Here is a 12,968-nt window from a genome sequence, read left to right on the forward strand (position 1 = left end):
GTGGATAGCGTTAACAGTCAAGTGAAATTCCCATCAAGATTATAATTCTAGTAGATAGCCTGCTACTTGTTTAAGGTTTTATTTCCATCCATGCGAATACATATTTGCAGCTTCTCCTTCTGACGCGCGCGCGGACCGGCAGTAATGCTATGATTCCGCTACCGATACCAAACAATTATGCTTTGTTCGTCTTATATCAACTTTCTGAATCACTTATCAATCACTGAATCATTGTTCAAAATTAAATCCACAGCAAGAAGAGTAGTTAAGTGCTAGACAAACATCATATAATTGAGCTCAGAATCACACTAGAATATTTCACTGAAAAATTTTCTAGTTCCAAATTATTTCAACTTAACCTTCCTCCCAAACATAATGGTGGTTCCTTCCTCCCAAACAGGTGGTTCTGAAAACATCCGATTCTTTCTCAATTATGTGCCTCACCAACAACAACTACTGGACTGCGCGACAGCCATCTGATGATTCGGCTCTAGGCACGCCGTTAATTGCCAGATCCAAAAATCCTGCTTGTAACACGGATGTAAAAATGTACTGCTGTTGCCACGACCGCCACCACTATCGAACGAAAAATTTTCATCCGCACCACCACAGCCGTTGTCGCTAGGACCACTTCTGAACGCCTTGGTCTGCTTTCCATGAAATCCAGAATGAAAATGACGCGCGCATGCGAAACACGGAGCTTTTTATACACAGGAAAAACGAAGCAGTGGATCAAAAGGTCCGTACCTTACTGCAATCTGATGTCCGTGTTGGGGATTTATGAACGGGATTGATTATTTTTGAATTTTTCACCCGGTTTGGAAAGAAATAACATTTTCAATAGTTTGCCGTTGATAATGAATAGTTTTAACACAATTAGCAAATTGGTGTAAAGTTTCCGAATCTATTAATAACAAAATCTCGAAAATCCGTCGAAAGATAATGTTGCCATTACCGTTTGAAATCTTACATGATTTCGTGACGGTCCCCAATTTGGAAATTTTCATTTTGCACCCTGTATCCGAGTCTTCCCCTTAGACGAAGTTAGCGTCAAAATGCGCGAACAAAAAACACGTCCGTACGTGCTGCTGTCTCGAACTGGAATGGGCCACGCGCGCGCGGGAGAGCAGTTTTCTTACAATCAATAAAGATGGCTCATTAGTCCCGCCTCTTTGTTGTCCGGTATGACTGCAAATATTGTGTAACCGTCACACACCCCCCCCAAAGGGGCGTGGCTACAGGTTCAACTTTATTGATTACAAGAAAAAAGCTCTTCAGCAGAGCAGACCGTGGTACCACCTTCGGCATCGGCGGAGCTCCTACCGGAAATTTTATTCCCGGCGATGGTGTGGGTCGCGCGGTTGTCGTCATTAACATTAGCAGCGCTCAGTTTAAATTTTCTTGTATGATGTTGGAGGAATGGCGGCTTTGGCAGGTTTTGTTCTATTATTGTTAGGGGGGTTTTTGTTGAAATTTGGCCACAATATTCTTTGATATGCTATGATATGATATGATATTTGATATGAAGTACTAACGATCGGCTACCATCAATGAAAGTGGCTATTGGGAGCGTCCACAAATTACGTAACGCTTAGAGGGGAGGGGGTGGGGCGAAGTGTGACGACCCATACATAATTTTAGATGCTTCATACAAAAGTGTGACATAGGGGAAGGGGTTGAAAATGCCTATTTTTGCGTTACGTAGTTAAAGGATCTTCCCTTAAGATGACTCGGGGAAGCACTACACACCGTGTTATTTTTCCTATCTTTTGTCTCTTTCTAACATTGTCACCTCGTAATTTTGGAGTGGCGTATTTCGGTTTTCAGTTGTTGTTTTCAGTTGTTGCGCCGGTGATACTTTTTCAAAATCATATTTGTGTTGGAAAAAAAATTAAGCATTAATGATGATCAATAGTATCAATAGAATTGGCAAATTGCTGAAGGGTTTCCGAATCGATTGATAAGCAAATGTCGAAAATAAGATAAAAACGCTATCAGCGTTTGAAATCTATCTAATTTTTGTGACGGTCTCGAATTTGAAAATTTTCATTTGTCACCCTGTATCTGAGTCTTCCCCTTAGACGAAGTTTACTTCAAAAAATCTGTAGCAAACATCAATACTGACGCCATACAATTTTTTTCAGTCATAATGCCAATCAATTGTTTGCAAGGTCTCCTTCCGATACTTGCTTGGGATTCAACTACCGACGTTAGCGTTGCACTTTGAATAAAGTTCATCTCGGAACCGATTTTTTTTTCAATCAGCAGGAAAAATACAAAATTAGTCTCGCGGGAAAATTTTATGTTGTGCCGACAACATCCAAATCGTTGCAAACGCCACATTAGTGGATAAATTGCTGTAGCAATCTTCCGATGACAGCCTATGCTCGGACCGGCACTAATGCTACGATTCCGCTACCGATGCCAAACAATTATGCTTTGTTCTATGAAGAAAGTTCGTCTAATATCAACATTCTCAATCACTAAAATCATATAACTCCGAATTACGCTAGAAAATTTCACCGAAGAATTTTCCAGTTCCTAACGGTTGCACTTCAGGAAAATTATTTCAACAACCTTCCTCCCAAATATAATGATGGTTCTGAAAAGAACCGATTAATTGTCACTTATGTGCCTTATCAGCAGCCACTGGGCTGCGCGACCGCCATCCGATGATTCGGCTCAACGAACGCCGTCGATTGCCAGATCCGCCGAAGATGGGATGAAAATGATGTGCTGCTGCTTCCACGACTAGAGATGTCGCAAATTAATCGATTACTTCGATTAATCGATTCATCGTTGTGATAATCGATTAATTTTGAATCGATTATTACCAAACGATTAATCGATTCAATAATCGAGAGGAATCGAGAGTAATCGATTAGTTACTAATCGATTAATCAGGATTTTACGACATCATAAGGATGTCGCAATTGGATTGATTTCCTCGATTAATCGATTCATCGTTGTGATAATCGATTAATTTTGTATCGATTACTATCCAACGATTAATCGATTCAGTAATCGACGAGGATCGAGAGTAATCGATTAGTTACTAATCGATTAATCGGAATTTTATGACATCTCTATCCACGACCGCCACCACCACCGACCGAAAAAATTTCATCCGCACCACCCGCCGAGACAGCCGTTGTCACTGGGACCGCTTCTGGACGCCCTGGTCCGCTTGCCGTGACATCCAGAATGAAAATGACACGAGCACGCGAAACACGGGACTTTTTATACACAGGGAAAACGAAGCAGTGGATCAAAGGCCCGTACCTTACTGCAATCTGATGTCCGTGTTGGGGATTTATGAACGGAATTGAATATTTCACCCGGTTTGGAAAGAAACAACATTTTCAATAGTTTAACGTTGATAATCAATAGTATCAATAGAATTGGCAAATTGCTGGAGAGTTTCTGAATCGATTGATAAGCAAATGTCGAAAATCCATCGAAAGATAAAGACGCTATTAGCACAGACAAACAGACGTAACAGCTTGAACAATTTTCTGAAAAATCCATCGTTTAACTCTTCTACCACCATCTCGCGAGCATGTTACACGAAACGATGTTTCGTATGACATCGTCACCAGAAGGCGCTGGAGTGAAATGTCAAACCCGAAGGATTACGACACTAGCGCCTCTAGTTGTGAACTGCGTAATCAATCAAATTCAAATTGATCGTTGAAGTCATGGTCGATGGTATTTTCTCTAGTGTTATGTCTGTTTGTCTGTGCTATTAGCGTTTGAAATCTATCCTAATTTCGTGACGGTCTCGAATTTGGAAATTTCGGTTTTACACCCTGTATCAGAGTCTTCCCCTTAGACGTAGTTTACGTCAAAAAGTTAAATCAATGGATTTGACTCCCGCTTGCAGGCTTAGCCGAAATCGCTCTCGAAAGATAACGAACAACGATAAAAGAGAGGCAAAAACCTTCGAACAAGCCATGAAAACAAAACTATCGCACTTGTATACAAGTTGAAAAAAAAAAACTGATTCGGATAGGCACCCCCCCACCGAGGGGGTTTTATAAAACACGTTTTTCTCGCTCATTTTATGTTGGAAATCATATTTTTTGGCATAGCTGTGTAAAACAAGTGTAAATGCATCACCAGAACCGGTGCCCCCGCAATTGGGGCTTATCAAAAGAAATTTATCATGGGTTGTAACCCCCGAATCAGTTCATTACCGTTCACTATTGAAAAACGTCTCTCACGGTATGCTACCTATCGAGAGTGTATATACAGACATGATAAGTGAGAGATTTTCTCTTTCTTCTTTGGATTCAAACCCTGCCTGCTTGATTTTAATCATGGATGAAATTTGAAAATTTGAGCTTTCCCACACTGCGCGTAATTCGAATAGGGGAGGTGTTCGGTACGGTGTCATGGATGTGAGTCGGTATGTTCAACATGTCAGCGGTGATGACACGCCAACTGATTGTATTGTCCATAGTCAGTTATAGGGTTTCTGCATGGGAAAGACAATAGAGGCTGAGAATAAAGTCAAGTAGTATAGGGATAGAGACGGTATAGAGACCCCCTTCGATTTTGGCAACATGATCAGAGCATTGATGCTGCCAAAATCCAATGGTTTTATGTTTTCTTATGATACTCCGCATATCTTCACTTTTTTGCGACACTAGATACACTGGGACACTTTTTTACTCGGATTTGGAAATCCAAGCGTTTATTCTGTTTTTTTTTTTCGTCGGTTTCAAAGTCTAAGTAGTTTTTTTTTACGTGGATTTTGAGCTCACGCGGTTTTTAAACAAATTCACAAATAAAAATTTGTATTGCCATAATCGAATCAGGTCCGTACCACTTGATGTGTTTAAGAACGAACTTTTCAGAATGCAATGTTGTTTCATCTCGCGTTTACAAAGGCATCACTATCAATATTGAAGTAACAAGCAGCTGTTATCTTCCTAAATTATGCTTGGTGCGTGGCAGTAAAGCCAAAATAAAAAGATGATAGTTATTCTTTGCTTCTTTGTTGGGATTGATGCCTCTGAAAAAGGAGGTAACATTTATTTGTAATCTGGACAGTTGCACCTTAAGTATGAAGCGTCGGGATGATGCAGTTTGTAATAGAATATAAGATTGGACGTGTATTAGGTCTCAAAATATTCCGGGTTTTGAGCTTTGTGCTGTCGGAGAGTAAATAAATTACCTCGATGAACTCATTATTATAAGAAAAATCACTCTTATAAAGTATTTTTATGCTTTATGTTGAGTGTACTAACTACTATGTCTCGTTTTATTGAACACGTTGAACAGCTATCAAACAAAATTAAGAAAGTTTGAAAAAAGACTATCTGAACGTCACCATCAGTACAAAGAATGCAAAAACCTTCGGAGAGATATTTTTACCGGTGAAAGATATAGGTAGTAGAACAAGACGACCGATTTAAAAAAAATCTTTCGTTTATTTGGAAGGCTCATTTGCCGTGAAGCGTTACGTAGCCGAAATCAAGTTTAACAATACATTTCTTGATGAAACGACCGATTTAATTCGATTTACAGGATCCCATGCGAAAGTTGCCACAGTTATTAACTGCGAGGTTTCTAAGCCAGGTTACCATTTTTGCATTCGTATATCATGAGGCTAACACGATGATACTTTTTTGCCCAGGGAAGTCGAAACAATTTCCAATCCGAAAATTGCCTAGACCGACACCGGGAATCGAACCCAGCCACCCTCAGCATGGTCTTGCTTTGTAGCTGCGCGTCTTACCGCAGTTTGTTTATGTTTTGCACTTAAAATGAATTTTTCACCCCACGCTAATCTCTCCCATCTACTTCGAAGAGAGTGAACCCTGATATAAGAACCCTGATTAGACTCTAGTTTTGAAGTTGATTCAAAAGCATAAGATTGCTAACGTCGTTACTGTTCGCGTGACTAACATGTAGGTTACTTTGACCTGGCAGTCAAAGTACCAGTACTACAAGTGTCAAATCGATTTTGGTGATTAAACAAAACTTGCACTACAACATGATGCAAAAATTATGGCCAATTGAAGCTTGTTGTAGCATAATTTGGCAAAATAATTTAATTAAAGATCTTCCGGAACTTCCCCCGGGAATTGCTCCGGAAGCCTCCAGGAATTCCTCCGGAAGTTCCACAGGAAGCTCCTCCAGGAATTCCTCCGGAAGTTCCTCCAGGGATTCCTTTGGAAGTTCCTCCGGAAGGTCCTCCAGGGATTCCTCCGGAAGTTCCTCCAGGAATTCCTCCGGAAATTCCTCCAAGAATTCCTTCGGATTTTCCTCCAGGAACTCCTCCGGAAGTTCCTCCAGGAATTCCTCCGGAAGTTCCTCCAGGAATTCCTCCGGAAGTTCCTCCAGGAATTCCTCGGAAGTTCCTCCAGGAATTCCTCCGAAGTTCCTCCAGGAATTCCTCCGGAAGTTCCTCCAGGAATTCCTCCGGAAGTTCCTCCAGGAATTCCTCCGGAAGTTCCTCCAGGAATTCCTCCGGAAGTTCCTCCAGGAATTCCTCCGGAAGTTCCTCCAGGAATTCCTCCGGAAGTTCCTCCAGGAATTCCTCCGGAAGTTCCTCCAGGAATTCCTCCGGAAGTTCCTCCAGGAATTCCTCCGGAAGCTCCTCCAGGAATTCCTCCGGAAGTTCCTCCAGGAATTCCTCCGGAAGTTTCCTCCAGGAATTCCTCCGGAAGTTCCTCCAGGAATTCCTCCGGAAGTTCCTGCAGGCATTCCTCCGGAAGTTCCTCCAGGAATTCCTCCGGAAGTTCCTCCAGGGATTCCTCCGGAAGTTCCTCTAGGGATTCCTCCGGAAGTTCATCCAGGAATTCCTCCGGAAATTTCTCCGGAAGTTCTTCCAGGAATTCCTCCGGAAGTTCCTTCAGGAATTTCTCCGGAAGTTCCTTCAGGAATTTCTCCGGAAGTTCCTTCAGGAATTTCTCCGGAAGTTCCTTCAGGAATTCCTCCTGAAGTTCCTCCAGGAATTCCTCCAGGATTTTCTCCGGAAGTGCGTCAAAACTTGCTCCTCCAGAAGTGCCGATATGAATGCTCAGGATGTTTGCTCAGGAAATCCCCAAGAAGACCTTCAACTTCGTAGATAATTACTCATAGAATTTCTCCTGAAACCCTTTCTGGAGTTCCTCTGAAAACTCCTCCAAGAGCACTTTATATACTTCTCCACTAATTCCACCAAGAATCTCCCCGGTAATTCCAACGGAAACTTTTTCAGAATTTCTCCAAGAATTTGCCTAAAAAATCTTACAAATCTTAAAATATTTTCCAGAAATTTCATTAAAAACTCCTCGGAAATATCATAAGGAAAATACTCCGATAACTCTCCCGCTTTTTCTTCAGAGTCTTCTTTAGAAATAGCCCGAGAATGCTGCGAAAAATACCTACAAGAATATCCGCCAAAATTCTTTCAAGTTCTTTTCCAAAAATATCTCTATATGTTCTCCTGGAAATTTCTCTGAAAAATTCCTCAAAGAAATGCTCCAGAAAATTCTTCTTTCATGAAGAATTAACGACAGAATTTTTTATGAGAATATCTGAAGAAGTTCATAAAAGATTTCTCTGATCAATGCATGAAGTATTTCTGGAAGGAATTCGCAAAGAAATTCTTGTTTTGAGACTCAAAAGAACTTTTTATATAAATTTTTGAATGACTTTCGTGTGGATTTTCGAAGGAATTTCCAAAAGAGAAGTAAACGTATTCGTTCATAAAGAATTTCAATTAGGTCTAGAGTGAGTATTAAATTTTATTGAGTCTTTGTTGGGTTTATTCTGTTGGAAATGAGAATAAATTATGCATAATAGTAAAAAAGATAATTGTCATATGAACATGGCTAAAAATATGTTGAGACCCCCCAGCGCCGGACACCTCCCAATACCGGACACTTCTAAAAACGAAACTTGCACTTAACTGCATGGAATATCAGATCGTCATGTTGAAAACTTTGTACAAAATTTGAATTTGAACAAAAATGTCATGTTTCGCCTTGTTTTAGAAGGTTTGAATCAACAATATTAAATCAATCGAATACATTCTGATTATGTCGAGATGGTCAATATTAGTCATATTGCAAATAGCGAACATGATTTGTAAGATATAATGTACCCATGGTGTAAAATCAATTTCTGTATCGGGTAGCTAACCCCGGGTCCGGACAGTGAGTTTTTTTCATGTGATCAAATAGCCATTCTTTGCACCTGCTTTGCTAAACTTTCTTCAATTCAATTGTTTTTTCTTGCTATCAGAAAGCCAAAGAAATAAGCAGAAACAAAAATTGATGATGTCATTGAATATGGAGGAAATTTTGAGTAGGATGAAAGAAATTGGGCTCGAAAGTCAAATAAGCTCTACCAACACCTGTTAATATCTACAACTTGAAGCAAGTGAAAAATATTACTTTTCTAAATGATGTCTTCACTCATGTAATAGGAACTTGGTCATTAGGGTGGTTCAAAAAATCGATTTTGCTTCACAGTGCTCATCTGATTCTTTATCATGTTCTGAGTGTCCTCTGAAGATTTGAGTTCATTTGGATTAAAACTGACTGCAAATTAGTATGGGAAAATTTATTTTTTCATTATACTGTTAATGACGTTTCTCCATTAAGTGCAGGTTAAAAGAAAACCTACATAGCTAAAAGGAATACTCAACAGCTTTCACTCATAATGAAAACTGCATGTTGATTATACGCCCCAATAATTAGTAATCGATTTCAAGACAGGTTGCGAATCTTTAGTCATGATCGTTAAACTTCTTGGAGGGCATCACTGAAATGTGCAGTGCAACATAGTAGCCTGATTTTGTGTGTGCTATCTTTCGCGCCACGAGCAGCAGTGTTGCCTGTTGATGAGTTATGCAATTAGCTCCAGAAAATCACGGTATCGATTAAATTCGATTATTAATTATTGGAACGATTAATTGGGATGCGGTTTTCAATGAGTGAAAACTGTTGAGTATTCCTTTTAGCTATGTAGGTTTTCTTTTAACCTGCGCTTGATGGGGAAGTGTCATTAACAGTATAATGAAAAATAAACTTAATACTAATTTGCATGCAAACTTGAAACGGCTTGTGCTAAATCAGTTTTAATCCAAATGAACTCAAATTTTCAGAGGACACTCAGAATATGGTAAAGAATCAGATGAGCGCTGAGGAGCAAAATCAATTTTTTGAACCACCCTATTGGTCATATTATAACATGATGCAATAGTGTCCGGTACTCGGACACACTTTTCTGAACCCTGAAAATTTTCACCAAAATCCATTATCAAAATACATCGTCGAAAAACGTGTTCAAATCATCAAATATAGTTTGTATCAATAATCAATAATTATATTTTGTGTATATGGTATACAAGTAAATATAATCCGGATAATTAGATAGTTTTTCGTTAAATGGCTTATGTGTCCGGCACTGGGGGATCTCCTTCTATTACCGACACGAGCTATATAAATCTAGACTTCGCGAAATCGCGAATTAAAATCAAATTAAAAGTGACAGTTCGAAAATTACAAAATCACCCGGTCATAATAACGGCTGGTGCCAACCAGCATTACCAATGTAACATCTATTAAAAATAATTCGATATCTGTCAAAAGTAATTTTGCTCTGTGATTTAAAAATTATTGAACTGTTACCTTTAAATTTAATTTGATTTTAATTCGCGAATCGGACGAAACTCTCAACAGTAAAAATGCCATCGGTGTGGTATAAAACAAATACGGTGGCGTGGTCAATTTTCGTATTCATTCTTAACGGCGGCGGCGTGAGAAAATCGTCGTCGGCGGCAACGTGTCGCACAGGTTTAGTTCAAAAGATTTTGCGATCGTGAGGCACAACCGAGGATGGAGAGATGTGGCTTCGAACCGTGTACTGTGGCGTCAAATTGTTGATTCAGTGTTTTCTATTTTTTGGCTATCTCCAATTAAAATTTATGGTAGTATTTGTGTTGTTTACCAACACCTGATTTGATTCCCATTGGGATGGGATCCAGAAATGTCAGTGGGGTCTAGTTTCGTAATGTTGGCTGCAAAACAAGCCCATTGTGTGAGATATGGATGACACCCACCTGAACCTAAAATAGTAATATCCCGATTGGTTAAATTTGAATTTGGAGATTTTTGGGTTGATAAAATAGGAATTGTAACAAAACCGAAACAAAATTTTACAAGTAGGGTTACTGCTCCTGGACTTCATCTCATAGCTTCGATATTCATCTCACGAAAAACAAAGCAATGGAAAGGTATTTGATTTGTTTTTCATTTTTGTGATTTTTTTCAGCAGTGAGCACGCATGTTGGCAAAAAGAAGCGACGAAATTGGTGCCGTATTTCTTTGTTTCGCTATGAGATTAATTCAGTGAGATGGAAAACGGAGCAGTTACCCTTTGAATCAATCAAATTTTACAAATTTTCAAAAAAAATAGGGCTGACAAAATTTGGTTAGAAACCTGACTAAATCGGGACGTGATAAAATAATCGGGGGTAGACAAAATCGAGGAGTGACAAAATCGGGTTAGCACTGTCAAATTAAATATAACTATTCTTTGCCTAGCTTTCTGCAATCGAACGTAGTAAAATTGCGCATTAAAGTATATTCGCTCCATTATTAATAGCTAGCTACTAATCAATAATAACTTTCTCAAAATAAATGATTTTGGTTGTCATTTTTAATGCAACAAAGCAGTGCAGTCCAATTCTTCGTTTTTGATTGTTATTGATATGAGTACTTACATGTTATGAATTCAAGGAGCTTTAAATCTACACGTCTACAAAACTTGACTGCTCCCTACAACGACCATTGATTAAGAAAACCGCTCACTACAAATTCAAATGTATAATTCCTTAAACAAACTTTTATTCCAAAATAAACAGAAAATTTGAATAAGCTTTATTAGTAAAATCAACCTAATCTGTTTATATACTTAAATAATTTGGTTATTCATTAACGAAGTGCCTTGAAATAATTCCTTCTAATGATATAACAAGCGCTTCCTCCTCCGAGTACCTCACTCCAAAAAAGGATCATTCTGTACCGGAGAAAACAAACAAAAGAACAATAACCGCCATCATCATCCAGAAAGTACACTTGTTCAAGTCACAGCAGAGCGGTTGGGACCAACAAAAACAGGACACATAACAATGCGGTTTACGCCAGAGAGCAGCCGGCATTGGCGTGCGGGAAGGGAGGCAGTTTCCTTTCCAGCCAAACATCCTATAAAAAGCCACACTATGAAAGAAGACACTACAGCAGTTCCGGAGTTATTTGTGTTTTGTTCTGAAAAGCCATCATCTCACACAATGCGGAACTGCACTCCAAGATGGAAAAGACAACTTACCTTCTTCGTGCACCAACCAACAACAACGACGCCTAGCGATGGAGACATGATATTAATAAGCCCGCGCAATGAAAATGAATGTCCTTTTTGTGAGAGAGTGGCGTGTCGTCTTGTTCGGTGGTACAAAGGGAACGAACAATTAGAAAATAACTGCAACGGCACACTCCGAACATCATTCGGACATTATAAGAATAACGTTTGTCATGAATAGCCGCCGAGGGAGATCCTTCTCCGGACCCAGTGCAGTTAGTCAGCCAGATGAATGGAAATGCTGAATGGACTGTTGTTACCAAGAATGCACCACCACCCCAGCTAGTCATAAGATACAGAAACCGTGAAGTGGCCTGCTGGTAACGAGGCTGTGGTGCTGGGAGATTTGATTGTGAGAATTTGTGGTGGAAGAAGGGGCCAAAGACGCTGCGTTGCATCGAGTTAGGGCTTCGTTCCTCCGGTCATCCAACCATTCAGCGAGTAGAGGTTTTGTATGTCAAGACAACACAAATGACAAAGGCACTCGTCACACAACGATGGGACATTTTAACATGGAGCTGAGCTGAGCTGTTGCAGATGACCGAACAAAGGCAGCTTGCCAGTTATGAAGAGTAGAGATGCGCTTGTGACAATGGATTTCAATTCTGGGATGAGTACTTGCTGGGAAAAGTTGTGCAAGTGTCATCAATGGGATATGAATGGATGGTCAGTGCTGTCATATAGCTGTTATTCTAACTAGACAAATCTCTGGATGGAATTCTTTTGAATCAAGGAACACATTTTTAGTCCAAAATTCGAGTGATAAAGGACTATCATGCCTGCTTTTGGAAAGAACTATTATGTTAAATATTTGCTGAATCCAAACAGTTATGAAATGAGTGATTTCTAATTTCGTCGAAATCACATTTCCACTATGTGCGGACCTGCCTTACAAAATCGAACTTCCATCACTGAAGTATTACCCTTCTTCCTCGCTCACTGTCACAGTCGTTGCAACGATGAGCGGAGGTTCAATTTCAAAGAATGAAGTCTCTGTTGTGGTGGTTTCTGTTTGCTGACCATTTCATCCATTCCATTTGAATTGAACAATCGAACAAAGGAGAACATAACTATGAAGATGAAGAAAGTAATATTGTAGGATAATATTTACAAGCAATGTAAACTCATCCTTCCTGAACTAGATGCTCCCGCGACAAAGACGAAGATGAACGAGGTTTTAATATTTTTTGGATTTTGTCATCTGAGTATGTCCCCAGAGGTGAACAAAAAGCCGAACAATGGCCATATTGTTCCTTTATGCATCATCAAAAATAGTCTAATGTATCATTTTACACTGTCTGTTTCCTCTACAAGCATATTTTATGCTATGTCAGAGGTTTGTGGGCAACCGGGTAAGATCATACAACCATTGTTGAAATATTTCTGAAACATGTGCGATAGTCAGAACATTCTGTCAGTCGCTATCCAAATCACGCCCCGTGGGCTTATCAAAGCAAATCCACTTTACACCACCACCCGGAGATAGCAATGTCGATCGAGAGAAGGGTTGGGAAAAAGTTTAACATTAATCCTAATAAAAATATTCCACCGCAAAGGTACGTAACATGCGTCCTCAGTAGACGCACAAAGTTTTACACATCCATTAAAAA

At 39.6% G+C, this 12,968-nt stretch overlaps 1 protein-coding gene across 1 annotated transcript in view; it reads right to left on the reverse strand.

Annotated features, from left to right (window-relative positions):
- LOC134211133 (lachesin) overlaps positions 1-12,968 on the reverse strand; it is a 410,850-nt gene that overhangs the window by 256,164 nt on the left and 141,718 nt on the right. The gene's annotated exons all lie outside the window — the stretch shown is intronic.

The sequence above is a fragment of the Armigeres subalbatus genome, chromosome 2 (assembly GCF_024139115.2).
Source record: "Armigeres subalbatus isolate Guangzhou_Male chromosome 2, GZ_Asu_2, whole genome shotgun sequence".
In the NCBI taxonomy this organism is placed as follows: Eukaryota; Metazoa; Arthropoda; class Insecta; order Diptera; family Culicidae; genus Armigeres; species Armigeres subalbatus.